Here is a 15,095-nt window from a genome sequence, read left to right as displayed (position 1 = left end):
CACGTCATGACCATATTTGCCGCTACAAAACCCTATGCCACCCTTTCCACCATGCCCACATTCGCCCCGATTGTCTGCACAATCAATCTCGACCTCCCGTCAAGGACCCCAAGACCAAGGTCTTCTTCGCTTCCGAGCCCAAAGTGGCGACACCATGTTCAACCTACACTCTGCATTATCAAACAACTAGAAGATGGCGGCCAATCCGCCATCGCAACACTCCTACTTCCAATCTGCACTAAATTGGCACTTTATTACAAGGTTGCGACCTTGGGCACTTGTCGCGCTCCTCCTCTCGCAAGGCTACATGAAGATCCGCGTGCTCCAGTGGATGAGCAATGAGATGGTGGGATGGGTCGAGATCATAAAGGAAGTGGCCACTAGCCACCTAAGAAGCAGCGACACTCTCCAAGGGCCTTCGTATCGTGTTCAACACTCCAACACATATCCAACATGCTCTGACACGTTCCAACACGCGGTCAACAAGTGTCGAAAAATCTAACACATGGTCAACTCTCCTTGACATGCTCTAACACCTGAGTTCAAAATTCCAACACACAATTCCGACATGCACATGGTCAATTTTAAAATTTTCAATACTTGAAAGGTCAAAATGTAAATATATGAAAAATGGGCAAGGATCATGGCTAGGGCTGCTGCCACCACCGTTACAACCATTGGTGGGGGTTGGCAAGGCGAAGTCCTAGCGACGGAGGTGGGGCAGCCCTCCTCAGCCCAAGCAAGACCATCACCAGCCAACCAAGGGTCGGTGAGGCTCACCCAAATCTAAGTGACGTCGTACCCTTGCTTGGGCCTAGCAAGAGTCGCCGGCCCTCACCTGGGATCTCCTAGGCCTTTCCTAGGGCTAAGGAGGCTTGCCAACCATAGGCAAAGGTCGGTGTCACCAGATCCGCGAGCCTTGCTTGGATCAACAAGGCCACCCCCTTTGCCACCTAGTTGCCAGCCCTTGGCAATGGCAATGGCAATGGCGGCGGCATGCCCAATCGCTACAACAACCCTGCCTTTATTTTTTTTCTAGTTTTTTTTAGAACTATATTAGCTTTTTCTGATTTTGTTTCATTAAATCTTATTTAAAGAAAAAAGTAATAAAAAAATGTCATGTAGGATAAATAAAATAATTTAAAAATACCACAACACTTGTAGCACACATATCCCTAAATTTAATAGTGAAATGTGGATTGCTTGTTTTTGTTCCTCCAAGTTTTACAGATTATTACAATGGAATGCAGTTGAGTTTGTCAAATTAATGTTGGATTAATGTTTTTATTGTAAATTAATCATAGGCTCTTTCTGTTATTATTTATTTATTTGTGCATTTATAAATAAAAATATATTTAATATATAACGTGTCGAATTCTCTATTTTTTTTATAAATGACGTGTCGGCGTGTCATGTCGTATTGTGTCACATGTCACATATCCATGTCGCTATAGGGCTAGCCACTAAGCATCAGCTTGTGTTACACTATTAGGCGTCTTCGAAGAGTTGCTTTGGGGATGAGCCTTTTTAGGCATAATATGTTCCAATTTCATCTTTCATTGCAAATGTTAGGGATAAGTCCACTAAAAGTATCAAAAGTTGTATACAATGGTCACTTTAGTCCCAAAAAAAAAAATCGAATCACTTAAGTGCCACTTTATAAATAAAAAAATTTAAAAATTTAAAAAAATTTAAAATTTAAAAAAATTTTAAAAAAAAAAGATCAGTTAAATGCCAACTTCAATCTGGTAGCCAAAATCCGACATGATCATATTTCATTAATTTCTCAGTCCTATGTGGCTCATGGCATGCCTAGTCAATATATAACCCTTAAACAATGCCATTTAAATTAAATAGTGACTATTTGAGTATCAAATTTTGTTTAAAGTGACCACTTTAGTACCAGTCGTTGTTAAAAAACGATCACTTTAATACCAAGAACGCCACGTGAACATGCCATGTGGACTAAAGTTTTAAAAAAATTGCCAAGTCATATTATAATATTAATTATAAATGTTACGTAATCAATTTGGCTGGAATTTATCTCTTTTGACACTTAAATTATTGTTTTTCTACGATTTGGCACTTAAGTAAGTTGGCAAAAAATTTGACACTAAAATAAGTCATATACATAACTTTTGGCACTTTGACACTAAAATAAGCTCTACACATAACTTTTGGCACTTCTAGTGAAGAAGGTAGCAATAGCCTACCCACCAAGTGGGCATCCGAGTTAGTTCGGCTTTAGGCACTTCATCGCAGATGTCCTAGGTCGAAACTCCGCAGTGCTAACACGTCTTAAATGGGGCCAAAGTAGTGGAGTCCTGTACTAACTTCTTTCCAGGTATTGACACTTAGTCCAGGTGCACTGCCCACTTTACGAGCCGTGGGCTGCCCGGTGGGCTCGGTGGATCCTTCAACAAGAAAAAAAAAAAAAAAAAAAAAAGGTACCAATAGCCTCTTATTAATGATCTACTTGATATGATTTCATTGGGAGAGTTTCCATCCTCTTCAACAACAATCCTTACCAACCAAAAAAAAACAACAACAACAACAATCCTTCAATTTTTTTAAGGCCTAGGGTTAGGATTACGATTAGTATGAACTGAAGAAGGTAAGTAGAGAGAGATGTAAAATCATTCCACCAACTTGAAAAGTTATTTAGGCTTATTACATTTCATTTGATAGCATTTTCATGTGGAATTTTAGCATTCTACTATGTGATTCTCGATTTTCACATTTTAGAGAGAGTAACTTTAGCAAAAGTGCGAGGTTTATGGAAAATTCGATTTATCATTACATTCATTTGTCGTTTAAAACAAAAAATTAGTTCGATCAATAAAAAAAAATGCATCTAGAATATGTGTCATCAAATGTATGTGCACTTTTCTGATTCTTATAGGTATTTCAATTTTTTGTTTTTGTTTTATTTACTTACATTTCATATTTTATTATTTACTTTTTAAATTTGGTATGAAATTTTATTTAAGTAACCCGTTAACGTGAAGAGCTTAGTGTGGGTTAAACAGGTAATTTATTTCCATAGACCAAGTTAAGTATGGATGTGTTTTACATAGACCAAGGCATGAGCAGCCAAAATCGTATTACATAAAAATGGATCAAAATGAGTTAAATTAGTCAATTTAGGTTAGACCATTTGTGGATGCTTTAAGATGCGTTTGGTTCAGCATTTTGAAAGCCCATTGGGAAAATACAAAGTAGTTTAGCTTAAAGGACTTTTAGGCAAATGTAAAGACCGTTTGGTAACTATGTTTTGAAAGCAATTTCGAGAAAAATGCTATTTGGTAGAAAACACATTTCAAAAGTTCTTTGGGTGATTAATATTAGTTTTTTTAATTCTATTTGTTTAAAATTGAAAAAAATAATGTCTGCAACATTTTAAATATAAAATTTGACAATAATACAAAGAAAATCAAATACATATATATAATTTATTTATTTTAAAAAGTCCAAATCCTTCCTCAAAATTTTTTAATTGTTTTTTTTTGGTGAAAGCTAAGTATATATTGAAGCTTGAACCACTATACAACGAGACTAGCGCCAAATTTTTTTAGAATTTTTATTTGTTTAAAATTGAAAAAATATTATATGCAACTTTTTAAATATAAATTTGAAAATAATGCTAAAAATCAAATACATATATATAATTTTTTAAAAAGGACTAAACTCTTCATTAGAATTTTTAAATTTTTAATTGTTTAAAATTGAAAAAAAATAATGTATGCAACTTTTTAAATATAAATTTTAACAATAATACTAAAAATTCGAATACATATATAATTTTTTTAAAAGATGAAACCCTCATTAGAATTTTTAAATTTTTAATTGTTTAAAATTAAAAAAATAATTTATGCAACTTTTTAAATATAAATTTTGACAATAATACTTTAAAAAATCAAATACATATATATTTTAAAAAAAGACCAAATCCTTCATCAAAATTTTTAATTTTTATTTTTTTAATTTGAAAAATAATGTATGCGACTTTTTAAATATAAATTTGAAAATAATGCTAAGAAATCATAATATATATATATATATAATTTTTAATTAAGAAAAAAAGACCAAACCCTTTGTTGGAATTTTTAATTTTAATTTGTTTAAAATTGAAAAAAATAAATAATGTATGCAACTTTTTAAATATAAAATTTGACAATTATGCTAAAAAATCAAATTGGGTTAATTATCACTAATCTTAATCAACGAACACCTAATGGATTAGGAGGTGGCTTGGGATAATCAAATTGCATGACTAAATCCAAAGCCGATCTCAAGGCAAATTGAATGTTGATTTGCTGTAAACTTTGCTAGTCGTTTACTTTAATTGGTAGCGTGCTTTGAATGGTGATGAATGAGTGGGTGAGACCCAACACCTCGAGAGGCGGTTGAGAGCTCGACAATCAAAGGCGAAACAATGGTAGTCCAAGGCAACTCTAGCTTATTATAGCTTAGTTTAGATTAGATTAGTTAGACTAGCTTCTCATAAATTGAGGCCTTAATTAGATTAGACTCCAATCCATTAAAATCAAATAGACATAGAATCACTTTTAGAATAATGGTTGGTTTAGCTTAGATTAGTCTAATCGTGAATAAATTAGTATAATTAGGCTTGCCCTAGTCTAGCTCAACTTTCAAAATGTCTTTAGTGCCAAGCTCATTGGGGTTACTATCCTGAAGCTTAATAATAAGACCATGTTACATAATTTGCTCGACGCATCATCGAATTTACTTAGAAGTTTTCAAGTACTTGAGTATTTATTTACCGCACTATAATTCAATAGCTTAAGTGCCTACTTTTTCACACCACTTTTCAATAAATTGGGTGTTAATTTCTTTTCTAAATTAGGCTAGATCTAGTTTAAACTTTGATCAAAATAATCATGCAAAAACAATTGTATGAACACTTAACAACTTTGAAAGACCATTAGATCATAATTGGCAAAATCAAGAGTGTCTAAGCACTTAAATTAAACAATCAACTAGTTTGGTACTGAAAAGGTGTTGTTAGTAATATTAGTGTATCAAATCCCCAAAATCTAAAATCTCTGGTTACATAGGGGGTGCATGACAACTCAAAATTTCTGCTCCGAAATAATTTTTTCAGAAATTCGTTTGATAAACCTATTCAGTTTTCTATTCTCGGAATAGATTTCTATTCTAGAAATAGGTTTGGAAGAGAAATCGAAGTTAAATTTTTACTTCGATTTCTGGAAGAAAATCAGAAATTTCTCTCACTAAACCCTAATTTCGGTGAGTCTTCCCTAGGTGTGATGGCCTGGGCGGGCGGTTCCCATCTAGAACCGGAAACCGCCCGCTAAGGACCGGTTCGAAAAATTGGAACCGGATCCACCCGTTTGTTGCATGAATCCACCGGGAACCGGACCACCGGTCCGGTCCGGCCCAGGTGGATCCATGGAACCGATCTTGACGCGAAACGATTTTGGTTTTCAATATAGAACGGTCGGATCTATGAGTTGAGAAGGAGGGGAAGAGGTCTATGGTTGGGTTTTCAACGTAGAATGGTCGCGGAACAATTTTCCGCGGCTGTGGTGGGTGGTGGCCGACACGTGGGGGCGAACAACGGCGGTGGAGGAGCAGACGCGGCGACGTCGGGAGGAATCGAAATGGCAATAGGATTAGAAGGAACGAGGAAGAGACAAAGAGATAGAGAGAACCAAGACGAAGGGAGCGAGGAAATGAGATCTAATCTAGGGTTTCTTTTAGTAATTTTTTTAATATTAAAAGGTTCCGTCCGTCCGGTGGGTGAATCCGCCATGGAACCGAACCGAACTAGTACCCACCGGTTCAAAATTGAACCGGGAACCGGACGGTTCCCTCAAGAACCGCGGGTCCAGCGGTTCGGTCCGGTTCCGGCGATCCGCGTTCCGGGTATTTTGCACACCCCTAGTCTTCCTCATCTCCTCTACGTCTTTACCTCCTCCTCTTCCTCCGCTTCTCCTCATTTTATTAAAAATAAAATATTCATTTTATTCATTTAAATAAATTATTTTTATTTATCATTTTATTTTTAGTTTATTAAAAATAAATGTATTAAATTTATTAAAAATAATTTATTTATGATAAATAAAAATAAATTATTTATGATAAATAAAAATAAATTATTTTTATTAAAAATAAATTTATTATTATTTGCCTTGAGTGTTTTGCCAAATCAAAAAAAATTTTATTCATTTTAAAATAAATTTATTCATAAAATAAAATAAAATAGAATAAATAAAATTTATTTATTTTTATATTTTTATTTTGAAATAAAATGATATTTTTATTTTATTTTTTATGATTTATTTTATTTTATTTTATTCATTATTTTTTTGTTACTAAATCATTTTTATTTTTATTTTATATTAAAGGTCATTTACTGCCGCCATGCCTGCCCGAGAAAAAGAAATTTTGGTCATTATCAAACAAATTTCATTTTGTTAGGAATTTTTGTGTCGTTATCAAACTAAGTTATTTCGCTGAAACTCTTCTAAATAAAAATAAAAATCTATTTCGTTCTAGAAGCAATTTCTAGAACAGAATGGTTGTCATGTACTATAGGAATTGGAATGATACTCCCAAGTCTCATTAGTTTCTAACCGATCCCAAAGAGTGTGCAAGAACAAGGACCCGCCTGATTGCCGAAGCTAACAAACCACCCAAAGTGCTTGAGGAAGCTGGCCCAGTTCCGATTTCAATTTATGAACCGGTAAGACCCCATTCAATTCCAGGCCCAATGATTAAAATAATATATTAATTTTTAATATTAAAAAATGAAATTACAAATTAACAAACCCAAATCAAATAATTAAAAAAATTAATTAAAGTGAGAAAAAGTCCAAAGCGCACCAAATAGAGAGGCACTGATCTCCAATCAAACCAAATGAAGAGGCGCTAAAGCTAAAAGTCCAAAGTGCACCTTGACAAAACGTCGGCAAAAAGCAAGCACGTGAAGAAGCAAGGCTGCAGGAGAAGGAGAAGAAGAATAGGTCAGGCGGCAAAGAACCAGCACTTTGGGTCGAAAACCAGTTGTTCCACAAGACAGTAGCTTTCGAAAATGATATTATTATTATTATTATTATTATTACAGACTATAGCACATCCATCCAAGAATCGGACCTGACCTAAGCGATTCCCCCGAAGTGGATCCCGGTTCCAATTTTTTCAAATCGTCCTTATGGGCGGTTCTGTTCTAGGTCGGGAACAGCCATCCGGACCATGCACACCCCTAGTAGCTCCTTAAAAATATTTAGGTCGTTAAGAATTTAAAGAAATCTCAAGGCAGGCGACGTAATTATATGGGAAGCTGCTAGGATGACTGTCCATTGCCAAATGATAGTGGAACGGTCATAGGAGAGCCATAAATTTATTTTGTGGATGACTGTCCATTGCCAAATGATAGTGGAACGGTCATAGGAGAGCCACAAATTTATTTTGTGGAAACCAGAGACTTCTTAAACTGGTTTCAATTTCAGACTCTGTTTTTTTCTTCTTTTTTTCTTCGAGACAAAAATCAGAAGGGAACCACTGAATTAATGTTCTTGAATGTGAAGAAAGAGAAAATAAATTAAATACAAAAATCTAAATAATTATAATTAGAAAAAAATATCACTTATTAAAAAGAAATATTAATGTCATCATAAAGATTTATTAAATTCAAAAGATTAAAAAAAAACACTCGAAACGTTAACTTTACAATTAATAACAAAATTCATGTGCAAATCAGATCGGCTCCTGTCTACTGGGCTGAAGCGACTCAGCCGATCCCGAGGTTCACGGGAAGTGCCTAACCAATGTTTTGCCCCGACCTGTGGTCTCCGTCTCCACGCATCTCGTCCAAGCTAGGACGTTGATGTTTGTGGAGCTTGTGGGGAGGTTTTTGTACGTTACATCGTTCGGTAGCGTGGCCCAGGTTCTTTCGTTTCTCCTCGCTGTGCTCCAAGACAGTATTCCACGTGAAATTGACCCCATAACATGGGTTCTTTGATTGCTGCTTTAGTCCGCTCCAGTCTCCATCCGCTCCTTTGCAAAGGATTGATTGAGTGACTATTGGACGGATGAGAATCGTGATTGCGATCGTGTGTCGCTTTCGGGTTATTGATTTGATTCGGGAAGTTTTACCATAAAATTAATCTTTTGTAGACATGTTAAAAAAGACGATAGTATTTGAGGATATCAGATAGTTGTATTGTGTTAAGATATCTCTTAAATCTTTTCTTTTTCATGTAACATTTGGTTTTTAGTTAATGGCGGTGCAGCAAGCCCTGCTGGAGCACCCTCTCCGTCAGCTGACGTTGTATGTATTATGGTGAGTGTAAAATGGGAATTACACTTGGGTATCATTTCTTCTATGATTTCACCCCGCTTTTTCTTCCCTAAGTTATCTTTCATATTTTATAGGTTCGCATTGCATTTGTTCATCAATATTACCTCATCCTTCACCAATCCCTGAGCATGTTCATCGATTTTGTCAAGATATCTCTGATTGTGACGCCTTTGTGTAATGTGCCTTAAATGTTGTGTTTCATTAGGCAATATGTATATTACTCTGACAGACATTCCAGTTCTCTCTACGTTGGTTGAGCCATTGTTGGTGTTTTTCTCCACTAACTACACAGTGAATGCTATTTGTGGATGGTCCGATTAATTAATGGTAGTGTATTGGGTGTTATTTATTTTATATAACTTAAGCCGCTTGGTCTGATCAATTAATTGTTTTCTTGATTCCAAGTTCAGTTGGCCTAATCGCATGTTTAATTGAGCTTGCATGTGCTTGATTAAATGAATGTTAAATAACATATCAGTGCATGTATCCACGGGTTTGATTAGCTTTAACTAGTGATTAGTAAGTTAGTATTCCACTCTGTGAATGCAAGTGAGGGTTAATTATCACTAATCTTAATCAATGAACACCTAGAAAACCTAATGGACTCTAAAGTGGTATTAGATAGTCCTAGGATTTATAAAGTGATGTCAGATAAAGTTAATCAAGTCCCCAAATCTAGAATCTCTAGTTACAAAGAGATTAGGACAACACTCCCAAGTCTCAATTGATTTCTAGCCAACCTCAAAAACTAGTAGTGGGCCCTAAGAAATATATTTAGATTGTTAAAAATTTAAGACGTTTGCTCTGAGAGAAAGTCTATGCTCTTGATCAATGAACCTTCTTTAGGGCAATAAAGAAGATAATGCGTTCAAGCACTCTTTTCAATAAATCATCTCTTAAGCAATTACTCCTAAATCTATTTTAAAGTGGCAAAGGTAGGCCGCAACAGCATTCACCCAAAACACGCATTAGATTCATTTCAATATTCATCAATTTAAGGACGAGATGGTATGATTAAATCTCTGATAATTGCCCGTTTTCCTCCACTCCAGTGGCTTGAATCATGAAGTCTTAGCTATATCTTATCACATCGTTGAATTCCCAAGTCCTTCTGCGGATGTTGTGGTTGTGGAGCTGGTGGAGGTTTTTTCTGCGTCACTTCGTACCGCAGGGTGAGCCCGGGTTCTTTTGTTTCCTTCGAGCTGTGCTCCAAGATTGATTGAGTGAATATGTGGCGGACGAGGCTTGTGATGGTGACCGTGATCGTGTATCACGACTGGGTTTTCATTGGACGAGGCTCGTGATGGTGACCGTGATTTTTTATCATGTTTGGGTTATTAATTCATTTCAAGCAGTTTCACTGCAAAACTTAGTATTTTTATCTAGACATGTTAAAAAGATGATAGCACTTAAGTGCATGTCATTTATGTCAATTCCAGATTAAGAATTCATGGGTAAGCCATATATAAAATAAGTGGAATTTAAAATAAGTGTGCTTTTAAAGAAGGAAATAACACCAAATAAAACATAAATGCACATGTTTCAAATTAAGTTGCAATTTTTATCTATTTGTTGTGATTTGAATTTTGTGAATATCGAGTGAAGTTTATTCAAACATTAAAAATAAGTTATTGTTCAAATCAATTTTATCTACTTTTGAATTGAATGGATAAATAATGCATTTGTTCGTGTAACTAACAAAGCTATACTTCAAATTATGAGTATTATTTATTTAGTACAATAGATTTCTCTTTCTGACTTAATTTCAAATTAAATGCATTAACTCATATATTTGAACTTCTTTATCTTTTTTTTTTTTTTTGTAAAGTCTTTATCCATCTTTCTTCTTTTCAATTTAAAACCAATAAGATAAATAGAAAGAGATGGATGTTTGGGAAAGATAAGAGGATATTTTTCAAAATATTTTATTTTATATATTTTATTGATCAAATAAATTTGAAGATGCTTTCTAATTTTTCATTCTTGGATCATTGAATTAGTGATGGACGTTTGGAGATGACAAATTACCAAACTAATGATAATTGAATAAATATGGGCCACATGGCACAATTATTCCGTATGGCATGCACAAATGACAATTACAAAGAAAAATTTAGGTTCCACGTGGCGAGTATGCAAGCGAGCATTCTTTCGATTCTAACATAAGATATATATAATTGCTAGATGAGCCAATTGACACCCACTTTCAGGGACTTTTCTCGGTTGCATTTAATATTTTCTAAACTACCATGCTAAGCTTGTGATAATGAAAATGCAATTTCAATTTCTAGATCTCAATATATACATATGAACTTTTCAAAAAAATTAAAAGACGCATCTCATATTTTACCTAATAACCACTTACATATGTCTTTTTTTGAAATTATTATATATGTACCTGACTTTAACTGTGGATATCACTTTACATGTTCTCATTAGTTATTCTTGTGTCCCTATTATAAAAATTTTGATTTGTTTTACAAAAATACCCCACCCAAAAATCAGAATCAATTACAAACCGAATCGCTCAAACTCTTAGCAAAATGTTAAAACGAGTTTACAATAAACGACTATTTGCTCTTTTTAATACAAGATTTATTTAGAAATGTGTTAATGGTATATGCAAGAACAGAGATATATAAGTGACTCTTAAATTAAAAATGAGGTTTTTTTTTTTTTTTTGTATTTTTCTAACCTTTCAATTTGCTGGTCGAAAATGTTTACCCACTCTCAAGGGCGAACTTTTTGTTTATTTTCCAATATCCCAATATTTGTCACCTTCAATCCCATCCTACGATCGAGTCGCAAGATCTCTTCCTTTGGGTGGTATTTTCTTTTTCTTTTTCTTTTTTTTTTTTGGTCGGTCTTCCTTTTATGGTCTTCCTTTGATCGAGTCGCAAGATCTTTTTCAATCCCATCCTAGATAGTACCCACTATCTTAGGTACTATCTGGCAAATTTGCTCTCGTCGTGATGGCCGACAAGTCATAGGATCCGTCCTAATCAAAGGAAAATTGTTTGCTCATTTTCTTGCCATGACAACATGTGATACGAAATCTATTCATAACCTAACGGTATCTGGCGGAAAAGTTATTGAGCTTCTCATTTCCCAAAAATCTGTCACTATAAATAGGCATGCATGCAACTGCACTAAACATAGATTGTTACCGGCAAATCGCACCATTCCACAATCGATTCTTGCATCCCATGGACATCCCTGACGAAATGCATGTCGTTTTGGCTATAGTTTTTTCCCTTCTAGCGCTCCGCATCGTTAACAAACTTGTCAAATCTGACAACAAAACGGCCACCGGAAGCCGAACCCTGGAACTGCCCGGGGCATGGCCTCTGGTAGGCCACCTCCACCTCCTCTGGGGCCCGGGGCCGGCCTTTCGGAAGCTCGGGGCAATGGCCGATGCGCTTGGGCCGGTGTTCTCGCTCCAGCTTGGCGTCCACCGTGTGGTTGTCCTGAGCAGCCGGGAGGCCGCCAGGAGTGCCTCACCTCAAACGACCGCGCTCGCCTCCAGGCCGGACATTGCGGCTGGCCGGCACATGGGCTACAACAGTGCCGTGCTCGGGCTCGCCCCACGGCCCCTACCTCCGCCTCGTCCGCAAGATCGCCACCCTCGAGCTCTTCTCGAGCCAGCGCCTCGGAGCTGCGCCCGGTTAGGAGCTCCGAGGTCGACGCCCTCACTAAGGAGCTGTGGCATCAACCCGCCAGCAGCGGAGTGGCGATCGGCGAGAAGTTGGAGCACATGACGTTCAACATGAACCTGAGGATAATAACCGGGAACAGGTACAAGGACGAGGAGTTCGAGGAGGTCGGGTCAGACGCGTGGAGGTTCAAGAAAGCGATCAACAAGGCGTTGCATCTTTGCGGGGTGTTCGTGCTCTCGGACGCGATTCCGTGGCTGGAGTGGCTTGATTTTCAGGGGCACGTGAGGTCCATGAAAGAGACGGGCCGTGAGCTAGACTCTGTGCTCGAGAAGTGGCTGCGACAGCACCTTGAGAAGAGGTCAAACAAAGGGATCCATGTTGATGGTGGTGACGCCGATTTCATGGACCTTCTGTTGGAGAGCCTGCCCGAAGACGATGTGGTGTTAGGCCACGAGCGTAAGGACATAATCAAAGCCACAGCTTTGGTAACAATTTCTGCGTTCCATTATCATCATTGTCTATTAAGTTTGAGATTATGCTGCATGAACGAATATATATTTGCTTGATGCAGCCACTCCGATTTAAAAGTCTACAGTCGCTCCTTTCAACCTGAAAAACTTTTCTGGACCTTGCCTAAGGAAGAAGATTTCTTCAACTTCGGCACTCTTCATGAAAAATTTATTTGTTTGATTCTCCATATACTGAAAATAACTTTTCTTTCTTAGATTTTATCAGTCGCGTAGACGAAATCTTGTTAACTGGTTTATTCTTGAATTAGCTTGTCAAACATGCATTGAAGATTTACGATCGCATCTATATATGCTTCTCAGTTTACTTCTCCATCATGACACTCTCTCTCTCTCTCTCTCTCTCTCTCTCTCTCTCTGCAGATCCTGATAATGACTGGGACAGAGAGCACATCCATCACAATGACATGGGCACTCTCGCTCCTCCTCAACCACCCAGCCGCTCTCAAATCCGCCCAGCAGGAGCTCGACACCGTCATCGGACGAGAAAAATGGGTCCAAGAGTCCGACATTAGCAATCTCAAATACGTCCAAGCCATTGTCAAAGAGACCCTCCGCTTATACCCGCCAGCTCCTCTGACGGGGATCAGAGAAGCCATGGAGGACTGTTACATCAGCGGCTGTCACGTTCCTAAGGGCACTCGAGTGCTCATCAACATTTGGAAGTTACAAAGAGACCCTCGGGTCTGGCCGGAGCCTGACGCGTTCCTGCCGGAGCGATTCTTGGAGGAGCACAAGGAAGTAGACCTGAGAGCTAAGAACTTCGAGTTTATTCCGTTCAGTTCGGGCAGGAGGTCTTGCCCGGGGGCCACACTGGGGTTGCAGGTAACGGCCGCTTCTGGCATGATCCTCACGCTTTTATAAAAGGACAAACTGAATTCGTTAGAAATTATAATGTTTTGATAAGAGAAATGATTGGACGATGCTCTTTAATATATTATGAGAATAATAGTATATTTCAAATCACAAAAAAATTAAATAATAAATAATTATAAGTTATTATGTACTCTTTTAAAAATCATGGCTCACACAACAACCAAATATTCCGACAAGACTGTTCTTTTCGGTAATCACACGATTGACTAGAATTGGGCTTACATCAACAGTCGGGCTGGGTCGGGTCGGACACCTGACCTAAATGTCCTTGATCCAGCCCATCTCTGTTTCAAATATACTGATCGAGTTACAATTTGAACTGGGCCTGGCCCATGCCGACAAGCTCATAACCAAGAAAAACTGCTTACACAGGTTCGCTGTATCGTGCGTTGTGTCTTATCGGCTTGAGCATATGTCTGATGGGACTCGATGACCCGTAGAACCGACGTTCAAGTCTAACTTGAATACATAAAACTCGACTTTGATACGTAAGTACAAATCGCAGGTGGTTGAATTCACGCTGGCCCGGATCCTTCAAGGATTCGAGGTGACACTGGCTGAGGGGGCAAGGGTGGACATGGAGGAAGGGCCCGGCATTGCCCTGCCCAAGGTGAACCCGCTCCGAGTTGCGCTGCAGCCACGCCTTCCGCTTCATCTATTCGAGGGCCTCTAAGTGGAGGAAGGGGATAATATGACCGGAGCTCTTTTTATGAATACCTTCCTAGCTGTATTGTTATCATTTAGTACTTCAATGTAATGGATGAAAGTGGTTCTCTTTCCTTTTCCTCTTTTTTTTTTTTAATCTACGAAATGTGTAATGAATAATGGATTAAATAAAAAGGATTCTGTTAAACACTTCATTAGAAGTATTAATGCTTTTGTAATATGAGTTTTTAATTACGACATGTTAGAAAGAGGCTTTTATTCAATTTTCAATTTACTCTGATGAGTAGTAAAATTGTTTTTTCTATCTTTAGGTTCTTATTGAGTACTATGAAGATATTAATATTTGTTAACAAGACCCTAAGTGAAATGGGTTGTCAATTTAAAGGTTAGATGATCTTTCATGATAGATGAAATTATCAACCCCTTAGCATATTGGATACATTGATCAAAAGAGTTTTTGCAAAAAAAAGGTCATTATTTCATAAAGAGACATTTTAACTATTAACATCCTAGTCGAGTTGCGATAGAAAAACTTGCCAACCAACCTAACATTCCGTGACAAGTTTGGGACTCTAAAGATAGCACCCGGAAAAGATTGCTAGTGTTGTTACCCTTGCCAATCCTTTTATTTATATAAGATAACGTGATATTGCTAATTATTAGCACATGCAGCATTTAGAGTGCTTAAATCATACTATTTAACAAAAGATCTTGGCAACCATTAGGCATGCGGCCCTATCTAAAAAGGGATTGGAAGGTGGGTTGAAAGGTAGACTGTCAAAAATACACCTATTTTTACTCACATTTGATGTGCTAGATTGTTATATGAATTAGTTTAATTCTATAAATGGATTTAGAATGGTGATGTGACATCCAAGAATTTGTTTCAACACACCTAGCCATGAGCCCACCTATGACCCTCAACCATGGGATGCATATCTACCATGGGTCATCTATATACATCGACACAAATACGCGACACACGACACACTATTACGTCAACATGCCATTTCAAAAGAGACT

At 37.1% G+C, this 15,095-nt stretch overlaps 1 pseudogene; it reads left to right on the top strand.

Annotated features, from left to right (window-relative positions):
• Nucleotides 1-11,484: 11,484 nt before the first annotated feature.
• On the top strand, nucleotides 11,485-14,105 carry LOC120289238 (annotated as a pseudogene).
• Nucleotides 14,106-15,095: the final 990 nt, after the last annotated feature.

Source organism: Eucalyptus grandis, chromosome 10, assembly GCF_016545825.1.
Source record: "Eucalyptus grandis isolate ANBG69807.140 chromosome 10, ASM1654582v1, whole genome shotgun sequence".
Taxonomy (NCBI): domain Eukaryota; kingdom Viridiplantae; phylum Streptophyta; class Magnoliopsida; order Myrtales; family Myrtaceae; genus Eucalyptus; species Eucalyptus grandis.
This window is presented reverse-complemented; position numbering and strand designations above follow the sequence as displayed.